This window comes from Mirounga leonina, unplaced genomic scaffold (genome assembly GCF_011800145.1).
Source record: "Mirounga leonina isolate KUSES-001 unplaced genomic scaffold, KU_Mleo_1.0 Mir_98, whole genome shotgun sequence".
In the NCBI taxonomy this organism is placed as follows: Eukaryota; Metazoa; Chordata; class Mammalia; order Carnivora; family Phocidae; genus Mirounga; species Mirounga leonina.
Genome location: NW_023270921.1, coordinates 3,562,241 through 3,576,991, shown reverse-complemented (window position 1 = coordinate 3,576,991; position 14,751 = coordinate 3,562,241). Strand labels below are relative to the sequence as shown.

Here is a 14,751-nt window from a genome sequence, read left to right as displayed (position 1 = left end):
GATGAAGAAAAGAGGTCTGCCCGGTGGCTCAGTCAGTTAAGTGGCCAACTCTTGATTTCGGCTCAAGTCATGATCTCAGGGTCCTGGGAATAGGCTTTGCACTCAGCGGGGAGTCCGCTTGGGGTTCTCTCTCTCCCTCTGTCCCTCCACCCCCACCCTCTGTCAAGTAAGTACATCTTAAAAAAAATAAAAAATAAAGGATGAAGAAAAGAGTAAGGTGCTTATGGTAATTGGTGAGATGACAGAGGGTGAGCAGAGCTCAAGACTGGCCTTTCAGGTGAAGCCATTCCTGTTTTCCCTTTCTCCAAGACAGAACTGAGCTCTCCCTTCTCCCCCACTGTACATTGTCCATATTTCTGTTATTTAGTGCCTACAACACTGCTGGCTACATTTATGTCCCCCAGCCTGGGGTGTAAAATCCTAAGGGCAGAGATAGCACATTTTATTTGGCTGTATATACCCAGAACCTAGCATAGGCTTTGGACATAGCTCCAGATGTTTTTTGAGTGAATAGGAGGCAATAGTAACTTGAATTTTGTTTTTGCATAAAGTATCAAAACTCTGTGCGCCTTATAATGGCCTTACATGGCAGGTAAGATTTTTTTTTCCCCTCCAGATTCTGTCTTTAAATCATCTGAGGCTTAAAGTTGTGGCGATGTGGCTATTGTTACACAGCTAGTGATCGAGGTAGGGGTGCCAGTTCAAGTCTTCAAATGAAGTTTAGCTGTGCCTAAGGCTTAGGATTTGTGATGAGAGTAGTATTTGCTGATTGTTGGTAAAATTGTGGATATCTTTGGAGAAATGGGTTATGAAATTATACAAACCTTATTAACTTAGTAATTCTTTCCAAGCAAAATACCGTTCCCTAAAATGTGTAAAAGTAATACAAAATATAGTCTTCTTCACTTAACCGGAGGTATAAATCAGAAGCACTCTTGCTAGAAAAGCAGTTTTGAATTGTAATGTAAAAGATTGTCTGTAAATAATACTATAATTATTTGTAAATTATAAGTTTTATATCATTAAATTTTGAACATGTTCCTTTTACTGGAACCAATAGTTATATTGTGTGCTAGTTGATTTTTCTGATACATTAGATGTTAAGTTGCCTAACATTTTGGATATCAAGCTTCTATAAGTTGTCATTATCCTGAACCAGGCACAATGACTTTTTGAGGCCTTTTTGGAGGTCTCTGGCAGCAAGAAGTTTACACCCAGGTTAGGAAGATAAGTTTTCTAATGACAAACATTTGATACTTGTTGCATGCCAGGTGCTAAGACAGCGTGATAAGTGCTGTACTTGATGATGAAAACGAGAAAGTTAAAAGGGGTCATTTCTAATGCGAGGAGTCAAAGAAGGCACAGAGGATGTTACATTTGAGAAGGGCCTCGTGATGATGAGTACCTGAGCAGAGAGGAATGAAGTGAGGAGAGGAAGGATAGGAAGCATTCAGAGAACAGAGATCTTCCTGGGTTGAGTGAGGCCAAGGACACAGAGGTTAGGGTGTGTGGTGACCTGACAGTGAAGGAGCTTCTAAGACGTGTACCATGGAGAGTGGGTCCAGTAGGGACTGTAATTGTGGGGATGGAGAGTTAGAGGCAGATATGATTGATGCCGTCAGAGTGACAGTCATATTGTGTAATACAGAGGAAAGGAAGAGAAAAGAATGAAGTGTGCCTTAAGTTTCTAGCCTAGTGATTGAGTGAATTGTAAAAAGTATGGAGAACATGACAGGCAATTTTAAGATAAATGATGAATTTGGCTTTGAACATGCTACTTTTGAGGTATTGGCAGTACTTTCAACAGTGATCCAAATACCACAAGACAAGCTGACTAGAGAAAGTTTGGATCTGGATTTGACAGACAACTGAATTGTGGGTTTGGAGATTGTCGAGGGATGATGGGTGGTAGAAGGAAGAAGGGTGCTAAGCACCAACTATGTTTCATTCCTTCTTCCCATATTTGTTGAATACCTATTACATGACTGCCACTGATTTAGGCACTGAGTATGCATTAATAGACAAATGTTGGAGCTTACATTCTAGCATCTGCATTAGACAGGAACTCTAAGCCAGGCTGTTCTGTTTGGTACCATATAGTCAGATATGAATAAGAAGTCAAAATAATTGGCTTAAATAATCATCAGTCTTAAGTCTGAGGAATGGCTTTTGGGTGTGGTGACATTATGGCCATTAGTGAACGGTTTCAGCGCAGAGTATTAGAGTCAAAACCTGAGCGATGAGGGAGTGGTGAGCAAGCAGAGGAAATTACAGTGTATAGACTGTCCTTTTCACCCTTGGCCCCTTAGCTAAGACCGCACATAGACTACTCTTTCAAGAAGGCAGACAGCAATAGAGGAAGCAGTGTCCAGGAAATTTGTTTTTATAAAAGGATAAGTGCTGTGTGGGCATGCTAGTGGTGGGCAGAGGTATTAGGGTGGTGGTCAGAGGGAAGGAAAGATGAAGATGCTCAACAGAGGCAGTGATAGCAAGAATGAGTGAGGATTTCTGATTCTGTCAAGAAGGAATAATTGGAACGGGTTTACCCTCTCACTTGAAATAACTGGGGGGAGGGGTTGGGGGACAGACAAAATATGAAACTGATTTCAAGAACATGAATATGAAGCAACAAAACATAGTCATCCCTGAGAGATGAGAAACAAATGGGCTGAGCCCTACATTTGCCCCATCTTACTGTCTTGAGAGAGCTCCTCGGCCATGGCACGCTTCCAGGGGGAACTGAGGTGGAGTTCAGTAGACTCCCCACATTGAGATGGAGCAAGAGTTGGAGAGACCAAGGCAGCTGGGGTTCATGGGACACAGTAACGGAGAGGAAAGAGTTGTACAGGGAGAGAACAGAGGGTCTCCCTTGAGTATCCAGGATACTCAGTGCTTAGCCTTGTTCATACAAGGCTAAAAGTTAGGGCTGTTCCCACTAGCCAGATTGGAAAAGTCATAATTCACAAGGTACTGGGCAGAGTACTCAGGAGGGTCTTGCCTTAGGACTCAGCCCAAAGCTGAGCACTGCTCTAGACTCACCTAGGAAATCATATTAACAAAACCAAAAGCTCAGTTTCCTACTAACTTTAATGCATCCTAGAAAAAAGTTGCAGGAGATTTACAGAAAACAGAATTACCCAGCACTTATGGCAAAATTCACAATGTTGGACATTTAAAATATTACCAGCCATGAAAAAGGCAGGAAAACATGATTTATAATGAGAAGAAAAATCAATTGAATCTGACTCAAAACTGACACAAAGGAATTAGCAAAGAAAGACTTAAAGCTGTTACTATAACTGAATTCTGTCTGTTCATACAGTTAAGTAGAGACATGGAAGATTTTTAAAAGACCCACATAAAATTTCTGGTGGTAAATACTACAATATCTGAGGTGAAAATATGCACCAGATAGGATTCACAGCAGATTACACATTGCAGAAGTGAAGAGTAATAACCTTGAAGGCCATTAGTATTAGAGACTATCTATAGTGTTGAGGGAGGGAGAAGAAAATGGAAAGTGCAAAGAGCAGCATGAACTGTGGGACAATTTCAAGTCCCCAAACATGGGTCATTGGAGTCTGTGAAGGTAAGGGATGGAGAAAGGGATAGAAAAAAAATATTTGAAGAAATAAGGTCTAAAATGTATTTAAACTTAAAACTATCAACAACAAATCCAAGAAGCCCATTAAACCTCAAGGAAGAGATAAGAACAAGCTACAGTGAAGACATATAGTAAAGTTTCTCAAAACCAGTGATAAAGTGTGATGATTAATTTTATGTTGTCAACCTGGCTGGGCCAAGGTGCTCAGGTATTTGGTCAAATATTATCCTGGATGTTTGTGTTTTGGATGAGAATATTTAAATGAGTGGACTTTAAGTGAAGCAGACAGCCCTCTATAATGTGAGTGGGTCTCCTCCAATCAGTTGACGGCCTGAATAGAACAAAAGATGACCACCATTCCACCCTCCAGCAAGGAGGAAATGTGTGTCAGGTGGCCTTTGGACTTTTTTCCTGCTTCTCCAGCCTACCAGGCCTACCCTGCAGATTTTAGACTTTGCCAGCCTCCATAATTGAGTCAACTCCTTAAAATAAATCTATGTATACATATACCTCCTATTGGTCTGTTTCTCTAGAGAACTTTGGATAAAACAAAGAAAATCTTAAAAGGAAGTAATGGATGTTACAAAGGAACCATGATAAGAGTGACATCAGATTCCAGTGTTTCTCACTGGAAACAACGCAAACAAGAAGACCGTGGGGCAACATCATTAAAATACCAAAGGGAAAAAAATTTATCAACCTATACCCAGTAAAAATACCTTGGAAAAAGACAAAGACTTTTTCATTATACCTTTTTATTACAATTTTGTTATACTTTTTCCAGCATTAGAGGAAGTGTTAAGTCCTTCAGGCAGAAGAAAAATAATTCCAGATGGAAGTCTGGATTTACACAAAGAAGTGGAAAGTACAGAAATGGTGACTACAGGGGTAATTATATAAGATTTAGTTCTTATTTAAATCTCTTTATAAGATAATTGTTTAAAAAATGTGGGGTTTATAACATACGTGAAGCAAAATGCAGGAGAATAATGGCATAAAAGTCATAGTGTAAAAAGAAGTATACCACTGTAAGGTTCTTATATGTAGAGTGGTTATAACACTTGAAGATAGATGAACTATGATAAGAGATGTACTATTATAACCACTAAAATAACAGAGTGTTAGCCAATAAGGCAACAAATGAGGTAAGATGGAATTATCAAAAATTATCCAAAAAAGGCAGAAAGAAAAGGAACAAGAATAGATGGAATAAATAGAAAACAAGTACTAGGGTGGGTGATACACTCAAACCTAATCATCAATAAGCAAATTAAATGTAAATTGTCTAGACTTAATTAAGGGACTGAGATTGAGATTAGATTAAATAAATAAAAAATAAAAAATAGGACCCAACTCTATGCTGACTTGAGACAAATCTTAAAGACACAAATAGGTTGGAAAAAGATGTATCATGCTAACAGGAGTCAAAAGAAAGTTGGAGTGGCTATGTTATCAGAAGAGGTAGATTTTAGAGCAAAGAATAACGCTGGGAATAAAGTTCATTTTATAATGAGATCATTTAATCAAGAGAACATAGGAGTACTAAACATTTATATAACTGTTAACAGCTTTAAAATACACAAAGTAAAAACTGACGGAATTTAAAGGGAAATAGACAAACCCACATGTCAGAATTTAATACTCTCTCAATTATTGACAGAACATGTAAGAAGAAAATTAGCCAAGATAGAGTAGACTTGAAAAGTGCTATCAGCCAACTTGACTTGATTAACATTTATAGAACACTCTGACAGTGGAAGACGTTCTTCTCAAGTGCATGTGGAAAATTAATTAAATTAGACCATATTCGAGGATATACAACAAGTCTCAGTAAATTTAAAGGGATTCAAGTCATACTAAATATGTTCTCAAATCACAGTGGAATTGAATTAGAAATCAATATAACAAGAAGATTTCTAAGGAAATCCCCAAATATTTGGATACCAAATTACTTCTAAATAACCCATGGATCAAAGAAGAACCCAAAGGGAAATTATAAAGCATTTTGCACCAAATGAACATATAACACATCAGAATTTGTGGGATGCCTCCAAAGCAGGGCTGTAGAGGAAACTTAACAGCGCTAAACATCTATGTTAGAACAGAAGAGCCTCAAATCAGTGACCTCAGTTACTACCTTAATGAACTAAAAGAAGAATGTATTAAAAACAAAGTAAGCAGAAGAAAAGAAATACTAAAGACCAAAGTAAAGTGGAACTCAAGCAAAAGGAAAGAGAAAATCATTGAAACCAAAGCCTGGTTCTTTGAGAAGATGAATGAAATTTGCAACTCTACCCATATAGATCAGGAAAAAATATTCAGACACTAATATCAGGAATGAAGAGGAGTTACATAAATGTAGGTTTTATAAATATTAAAAAGAATAATATAAACAACTTTATACCAATAAACTTGACAACTTAAATGGAAAAATTCCTTGAAAGACAAACCATCAAAGGTCATTTAAGAAGAAATAGAAAACTCAGATCTGTATTTAATGGAAATGAAGTCTTAGTTAAAAAAGAAAACTTGAACTCTTGTCAGCTGCACTGGTAAATTCTATCAAATTTTAATGAAAAAATAATGCCAATGCTACATAATACCATCTAGAAAATTGAAGAGATGGAAAACTTCCCAACTTGTGTAAGACTAGTAAGTTTAATGCCAGAACCGAAGACATTACAAGAAAACTACATAGCAGTATCTCTCATGAATACAGATGCAAAAAAGCATAAATACAAATTTAGCAAATCTAATATATCACAAAGTGACATTTATCCTAGGAATGCAGGGTTGATTTCACACTCAAAAAAATCAATAAAATTTAATTCATAATATCAAATTAAAAAAATGTGATTCAGATACAAACAAAAAAACCCTCAGTTTCTGATAAAACTACAGAATAGGAACAAAAAGGAATTTTCACAACTGTTAAAGGGCATCTGTGAAAACCCTACAGCTACTGTCATTCTTAATGATGAAAGAATTCTTTCCTCCTCAGATCAAGAATAAGAAGACACGGATGTCTGTTCTCAACACTTCGATTCAGCATTGTAGCAGAGATTCTAACAGGGCATTAGGCAAGAAAAAGAAAAGGAAAGGAATAAGTAAAACTATCTTTATTTGCAAATGACACAATCATCTATGTAGAAAATTCGATGGAATCTACAACTTTTTATCAGTGAATTAGAGACAGCAGATGTGAATTAGAGCCAGTAATCTTGGAGATATGAAAATTTGGAGGATATCTTGATCATTAATTTGGAGAATGTTGTCCATAAGAATAGAAGCAGGAAGAGTGTGGTGGATAAACGTTCATTCAGGTAGATTACCAGACTCCCTGAAAATTGATAAATGGAAATGCAGAGGTCTGTGTATAAGCAGATGCCACAACTTCAGGTGGGAAATTATTAAGAGGTGACTGGGCTGAAGTGGTCCAAAAGCATTATGAGGAACGCACACTTGTCTTGGATGGCACTATTAGGGAAAGGAAAAGTTCTGTTGGCTAGCATAAGGAGGATGGAAAAGTGCAAGAAAATGTTGGAGCCTAGAGAAGACTTTTCTTAATTCTCAACAAAGCTGAGGTTCCGTATGACTCAGTGAAAGGGCTCCATCATGATGAAGGAAGGGCTGGCTTGGGAATGAGAGGCCTGAAGAAGGATATAGGAGGGAAGGGAGAGGTGCTTACTGGTTGAGTCTTGTGTGTTCACTGTAGCTAATGAAGGTAGGTAAGAGGTTGGAGAAACTAATTAGCGATGACAGGAAGGGGGAAAGAAAGGCAGTAGAAAAGAGCCAAGCAGGCTGATTTTAAGTTATCAGTGGACCTACAAAAACCAGTCCCCACTGGAGTTCCAGATAAGCTTGGCTGGTGTGTTCAAACGTACTTCCTGGTTCTTTTTGCTTGTTTGTTTGTTTGGATCAGCGGGGTGTGTGTATGTAACTGAAGAAAAAAGGAGGTGGAAGGAAGGTCCTAAAATAAATGACAGAGCCGAACAGCAAGAAAAGATAACTAGAGGGAAGAATGAAGTGAGAAAGCCACTGGTGCATGTGAACATTTAATGTGGAAGATGGAAGAACAGCTGCAGGACAGACAGTAAGTAGAATGACTCATGAAGGAAGAGACCAGGGGCCTTAAGTCAGTTTTCCAGTAATTCTAAATGTTTATAAACAAGACAAATGTAAGAAGAAAACAATAATGTTGAGAAATATTTGTAACAGGTATTAGAGTTTATGGCTGTCCCACTTGGAGAAGTCAATCATATTTACAAGTAGTATCTAGAATGCAATTGATAAATGAATCAAAAGAGAGATTTCATGAAAAGAATTAATGGCAAAAAAATAAATGGGAAAGGTTCCACTTGGCCAGAAATTCAGCTTGACTAGAGAATAAACAAAGATGTTAATTTTATACTCAAATTTACCAATATTGTTTTTTCTTTAGGATAAGACCCAATGCTTGGTAAGGTTGTGGTAGCATGCATTCGTGGTGGCATTGTGATTGGTGTTGTCCCTTTTCTTGGAAAACAATTATTCATATAAATCAAAGGTTACCAAAATATTCACATCTTTTCACCTAGTAATTATGCCACTGAGAACTTAAGCACATAATTTCAAAGAAACAATACACACAAAGTGATTCTGGCAACACTTGTATAACTAAAACTTTAAACATCCTATAGCAAGGGGCTTTATTAATTAAATTCTAGTACCTCCATTGAAAAGATTATAGATTGGAGAAATAGTCTTCTGTTGAAGATAATTTACATTTGTTTTTAAAATTAAATGGCTTTTGAATGAAAAGTGAGAAAAGAATATAAAAATAGCAGTGCTTTGATACAGCTGAATTATATGTGAAATTTTGTTATTTTAAATTATTTCTTTATAATGTTTTGATAGCAAGCCAATTAAAAGTAAAATATTTGTTGGAAGAGTTGGGAACGACTGAAAAGAGAATCTACCTTTGAGAATTTGCTTCTTAAAAGCATCACAAGAGAGGTATGTCCATCCAATTTTAGCAAGACAAGAATGTCTGCCCTTTCTTCAGAAGCAAAGGGAGTCCAAACTTTATTGGATGGTTAACATCAGCAATCGTTTACCTTTGTCATAATTTTTAGAAGATAGTTAAATTGTCAAAACTTAAAGGGCCAAGAAACCCTCCAGAGAGTGATTGGAAAGCTTGCACCTTGGTCAAGAAACAAAAGTGATCTCTGGAAAGCTTGCACCTTGGTCGAGAAACAAAAGTGATCTCTGTCCCGAGTGAATTCCTTGACTGAAGATGCACGAGGAATTTGTATAAAAGGGTTGTTAACCTGTAGATTACACAGAGACTCTGAACTAGAGGAATGGAGTTTAAAGGCTTGGGATAATATAGTGATGTAACCTGGAGAAAGCTGAGCACCTGGAATTGAAAAAGGTTGAAGATCTCCTCTATGGACACTTATTACTACACTTGGAAAAAAGTCGGGTGGTATGCCATTCACTTAAAATAGAAAAAGGTCGTGATAATTTGAAAGAAATGTAGAAAACGCCCATGAAAAATTGAATGAGGTGTTTTTAGAAACTTATTTGCTGCATATGTGTTAAGTCAACAAGAGAAACAAGTTAGTCCAATTTTGTTATCTGCTAAAGGATTGTTTAATAAATGCTGGTGGATTAAATTTGTTTTTAGGATACTGAAATCATATTTAGAAGAATCTCACTAGACTGGAAGAATTGTCCAAATGTCACAAAATTACCATGGCATAAATCATGCCCTGGATCTAAGTCAAGGCCACCAGATCTGTGGAATGCCTTTGCCTTCAACAGTCCTTAAAGTGATCCAGGGATTTCAGAAGTACACACAAAGTATCCATGTGCAAGTGTGCAGACTTATGTGTTAGGGGGGTGGGGAGGTAGTTGGTCTGTAGATCCAAATAAGATACTCATGTGTTCCACAAATGAGTAAAAATAGACTAGCCTCACTCCCCAAACTAATTTTGTTATAATTCCAGGAAGGCTTTCCCTGCATAAAAAATGTCACATCCATCTCCCTCGTATCACAGGTTTTGCTGAATTTAAGGACTAAAAGACAAAAATTTAAAGTCTATGCAAACAATTATTTCCCCAAAGAGTTGCTAAGTCATATATTTATTAAAATTTGTGGGGTTAAATCTTAGGGGAGGTTTCAGTCTTACTAATGTAGCTTAGAGAGGCCAGGAAAAAATGACTGCGTAACTTAGGCTTCAGCCATTGACTTGTTTGATTGGTGTTGTCCCTTTTTGGGGAGACCTGCCCACGAGGCCTTCAGCCAATACTAGAGGCCAGTGATGATTGACTCCATTGTTACTGTCATTTCCTCTTTCTTGTTTAATATAAATAATGGAAACGTAATGCTAGAAGAAACCTCAAGGAGCTTATCTAGTCTACTCATTTTGCAGATGAGGGATTCAAGGTCAAGAAAAAATGTGGCTGGTGAGTCTCAGAGCTGTGGCTAGGACTTCTAGGACATCAGTACACTGACTACCTGTGGAGAGCATCAGAGGATGCCTATTTTGTGGACAAGGAAGAGTGATCAAGCCTAGTGTCATGGCCGAGTTGGATATTTCTCTCCCCTACTAAGTTCCTGGTTTTGTTAATGCCAATGAAAAAGTACTTTCTGAACTCAGGCTATTTTTATTCCATTAATAAGGCATTGTAGTGTGCCTCCTGAGAACACTTTACTTTGGTTCTTCGTATTAAATTATTTATAAAGAGGCAGAATAGTGGGTTTATTAGGTGTGTGTGTGTTTTGACAATCAGTTTCACCAGTATTTAGTTCAAAATTGGACAGAATCCTGTGAATCGATCAGGTTGTTGGTGTCCAGAGGAGGTATAGAGCTTTGGTGACAAGGCCTGGGGTGAAGTTTTGAAGATGGTACCTAGTAGTAGTATTTCTGGCTCACTTTCCTCCTCGATAGTAGTACTGTGATGTTAGGATTGTTGTGACAGTTAAATCAGGAAATAAATAAAAACCCTTAGCGTAGGTCTTTAAAGAAATACTGCAATCATATTATGTGCCTCTCACTGGCATACAGGGTATACTGCACAACCTTTCTCTGGTAGGGATTATTGCCGCCTTACTGGGGGACAGACCTAAAACAAAGAAACTGATACGTAATTATCACTGAAAATTACATAGACGTACTGAGTCTTGCAAGAACATGGATCCCCCAAAATCACCCTATTTGAGGAACGCCATGGAAAGCTTGCCTGATGAAGTGGAGTTAAAACTGCACCTGAAGGATGAAGACTTTGCCAGAGGGGCAAAGGGCACCGACGGAGCAGAATGTGCAGAGGCCCCGAGTTGGAAAGGACATAGCTTGTTTTAAGAACTGAAGATGAAAATGAGGGGGAAATGATACAAAATAAGCCTGGGAAAGGAAAAAAGAACCAGACCAGGTCGAGCCTTGTTGGATGTTTTGAACTATACCCTGAGTAGGGAGAAGCTACCCGTAGGTTTTAGCCAGGGGAGTGATGTGAACAGATGTGAATTGCAAGACGGTCACTCCTACTGATGTGTGGAGTTGATTGAGCAGGCCAATGCTAGATGCAAAGTGTTGAGTTAGGAGGCTCTTGAAGTTGTCCAGATCGTGGTGGTGGCTTGGTCAGAGTTATGGAGAGAAGTGGACCTATTTGAGAACTATTTTGTAGATGGAATTGACAGGAATTAAGAGAGGGAAAGGAAGTGCTATGGAAGATGCTAGATGTTTAGTCTATAAAAGTCCTCAAATGTTTTCATTCTGTAGGTTTAATTTTTACCACTGCTTTCATGATATATCAGACCTTGAGACCGCATGTGACCTTGACTGGGAGAAATTTAAAGCCTCTAGTAGTCAGCTGTTGACTGTTAGTATTCTGAAATTTTAGCTTTATTTACTCAACACTTTATAGCACTGAGTGCCATCTGTTCTCATTTACACATGAGGAAACTGAGGCACAGAGGGGTTAAGTTACTTGTTCAGTTGATAATAACGGTAGAGCCAGAATTGGAACCCAGCTATTCTTTCTTTGGACCCCATGCTATCCTGGTGGTTTTTATTCCTCAAAGCAACCTTTGAGAAAGGTATTTTGATGGTTTGACCATTATATCCCACTAAATATTAATATTTCTCCCTCCTTCCTTTGACCTCATCTAACCCAATGTAAAGGAATAAATAAGAGTTGATCTGATAGTCACCCTTCTTGGTTGCCCTTCTGGTGAACTGAAAGTGTAGCTTTAAATTTTAATTCTTTTTAATCCTTGCAAACATTTAGAATGACTAAAAATTTTTAAAAAATTGTTTCTCTTCCATGTGTAGTACATTTTTCTTATTTCCTAGACTGATTATGTAGACTTTGTCCTCTGAACATTCATTACCACGGCTATACTGTAAAAATGTGAAGACAGCAAAATGGAAGACTGTATATACCTTTGCAGTATAAATCTAGCCACACATGTTCTATTTGGAGAGAAAACGTGTGTATTCTGCAGAAACATTTATATGCCTATAAATAGCATTTGCTTAGCGTGAACATTTGAGGACATTTTTGCAGTCAATTTATTATATCTGTGAGGGTTAAAGAGGGTAACAATGGTATAATCTGCCTGTTGGATTATAAATTTCAAAAGTCGTATTTTGCATATGGGTGCAGCAATTTCTGGAAGGTTTTTCCTTTCCTTGGGCACCTGCATATTGTCAGCTTTTAAGAATCACAGCAAATTAAATATCGCTGATGTACTCCATAACTGTGTCTTTGTCAAAGTTGGGGCCTTTCTCATTTCTCTGGAAAATCCATACTGGAGTTGTCCTGAACATAACCACTAATAGACTGTTGAGCATTTGCATAGAGCTTTTTATTTTCAGGATTTCACAATCATTGCCCTTTAATCCATATGACACCCCTGTGAGGTAGGTAGGTACATTCAAACATCCACGTGTCCTGCAGGCAAATTTCGGTGCCAGCAGGAATATTGTGATTGGCACTGACTCTCCTTAATTTCCCAGAGGCCAGACACCTGGAGAGGCTTTTTCTGCAGGCTCAAGTACATGCCAGTGCTTCAGCCACATGGGGCTGCCTCCTCATTCCTTCTGCTATTTTACTAAGATTCAGTGACTGCATGCACCATTAACCGTAACGCTGTGGTGACTGTGTCGTCAGTCTGCATAAAACCCACACAGGAGGGGTATGTTTTGGAAGATTCCTAGAGGGCCCAATGAACATTCACATTCTATACCACAAATTTCAACTGTTCACACTTCTGTCACTCTAATAACGGTACTTTTCATTCAGTGGTAATATCTGTAGCTCCAACTAAGTATTTAGATTAATAAATAAGCCCCCAGGATTTCTCTTAAGAGTCTGTAATGTATTCAGGCAGGCAAGAGACATGCATAGCTAATGGTGAAATCATCAATACAGAGCCAATTGATAGAGAATGCTAGCAATCATGTATTGTATGCTTATTTGTATCAGGCACTGTGATAAACATAATACATACGTTATATATTTTTATAACAACTACATGAGGTAGATTCTATCAGATTCTTCATTCCCAATGAAAGCCAAGGCTAGTAGGTTGCCCACCGTCACAGAGCTGATTTGAACCTAATTCTGACTCCAAAGTCCTTTTTTTAACCATTAGGTAATATTCACTGCCTGAAGTGGAAGATACTATATAGAATTTTAAAGTGCTAGGACAACATACAGCAAAAGAGTGGTAGTAATAGGGCAGAATATAAAAAGATACATACTGACTTCTGTTTTTATACAGTAAAGCAGAACCATGTAAAAGAATTGTTCTTTATCCACAACATACAGTGTATCTTTTTACCTTTCTAGGCACCTATCATTATTTCATAATTTGCTTCAACTAAAAGTATTTCTATATCTGATGGTGTTAAGTCATCATCCATTTTCTAAGAAATTATCTTAAAATTGCACATACTAATGTGTAAAACCTTAGATTACTTAGGTGGTTGGAAATGACTGAATAAATTAACTTTTAAAAATTAGTAGGGCTTTGGGGCATGTGGGTGGCTCAGTCGTTAGGCATCTGCCTTCAGTTCAGGTCATGGTCCCGGAGTTCTGGGATCAAGCTCCACATTGAGCTCCCTGTTTGGCGGGGAGCCTGCTTCTCCCTCTCCCACTCCCCCTGCTTGTGTTCCCTTTCTCCCTGTGTGTCTCTCTGTCAAACAAGTAAATAAAATCTTAAAAAAAATTAGTAGGGCTTTTAATTGAAAAAGTCCTTGTATAGGGGTGCATGGGTGGCTCAGTCGTTAAGCATCTGCCTTTGGCTTGGGTCATTATCCCAGGGTCCTGGGATCGAGCCCCACATCAGGCTCCCTGCTCCGAGGGAAGCCTGCTTCTCCCTCTCCCACTCCCCCTGCTTGTGTTCCCTCTCTCGCTGTCTCTCTCTCTGTCAAATAAATAAATAAAATCTTAAAAAAAAAAAAAAGTCCTTGTATATAGCAAAACATTCAAATGAAACAAAAAGAATCTTATATTTAATAAACAAGAATCTTATATTTAAGACCTCCATGTCCCCAGTTGTCCCAAGAATCCTCACTAGTTTGTTTCTTGTGGATTCTTTCAGAAATAGTATATTTGTTGGTGTATGTGTGTAGGTATATAAGCGTGTATGTTGTAACTGCTAAGCTTTTATACTAAAACCTGTGAACCAGATATGTTGAAGTAAATCATGACTTGAATGATAATAGTTAAGTTCTAAATATATAATAAAAAAAACTATACTCTGAATATATATTGTAATAGAAATCACTTACTGCATGTATTATAAAATGTACATAAATAGACAATTACAGGTGCACTTTTAAATATATGTATGATATTAACCATGCTCTTAAAACTATGACATAAACCTATGTAATTGTAATATAAGATGGTTGTAATTTAGTTACCTTACTCTCTAGAGTTGCTTAGTTATATGTGAGAGACAATTGATTTTAGGAATTAGATGCAAAGGTCCTCATAGATTAATATTTTCTTTGAAGTTTCTCTGTACTTCCAAATTTCTTTCTCACTACTGGTAAAATTTACAAGTTACATAACATATTAAAGAATAGGACAGTATTTTGAAAAAGTGTTAGATTTTGCTGTAATAATCAACTATGTTTTGAAAATTTGAAGAG

The 14,751-nt window shown here is 37.5% G+C and overlaps 1 protein-coding gene across 2 annotated transcripts in view; it reads left to right on the top strand.

Annotated features, from left to right (window-relative positions):
* The window catches only part of LOC118006655 (ADP-ribosylation factor-like protein 15), a 401,185-nt gene that overhangs the window by 143,281 nt on the left and 243,153 nt on the right, over positions 1-14,751 (top strand). The gene's annotated exons all lie outside the window — the stretch shown is intronic.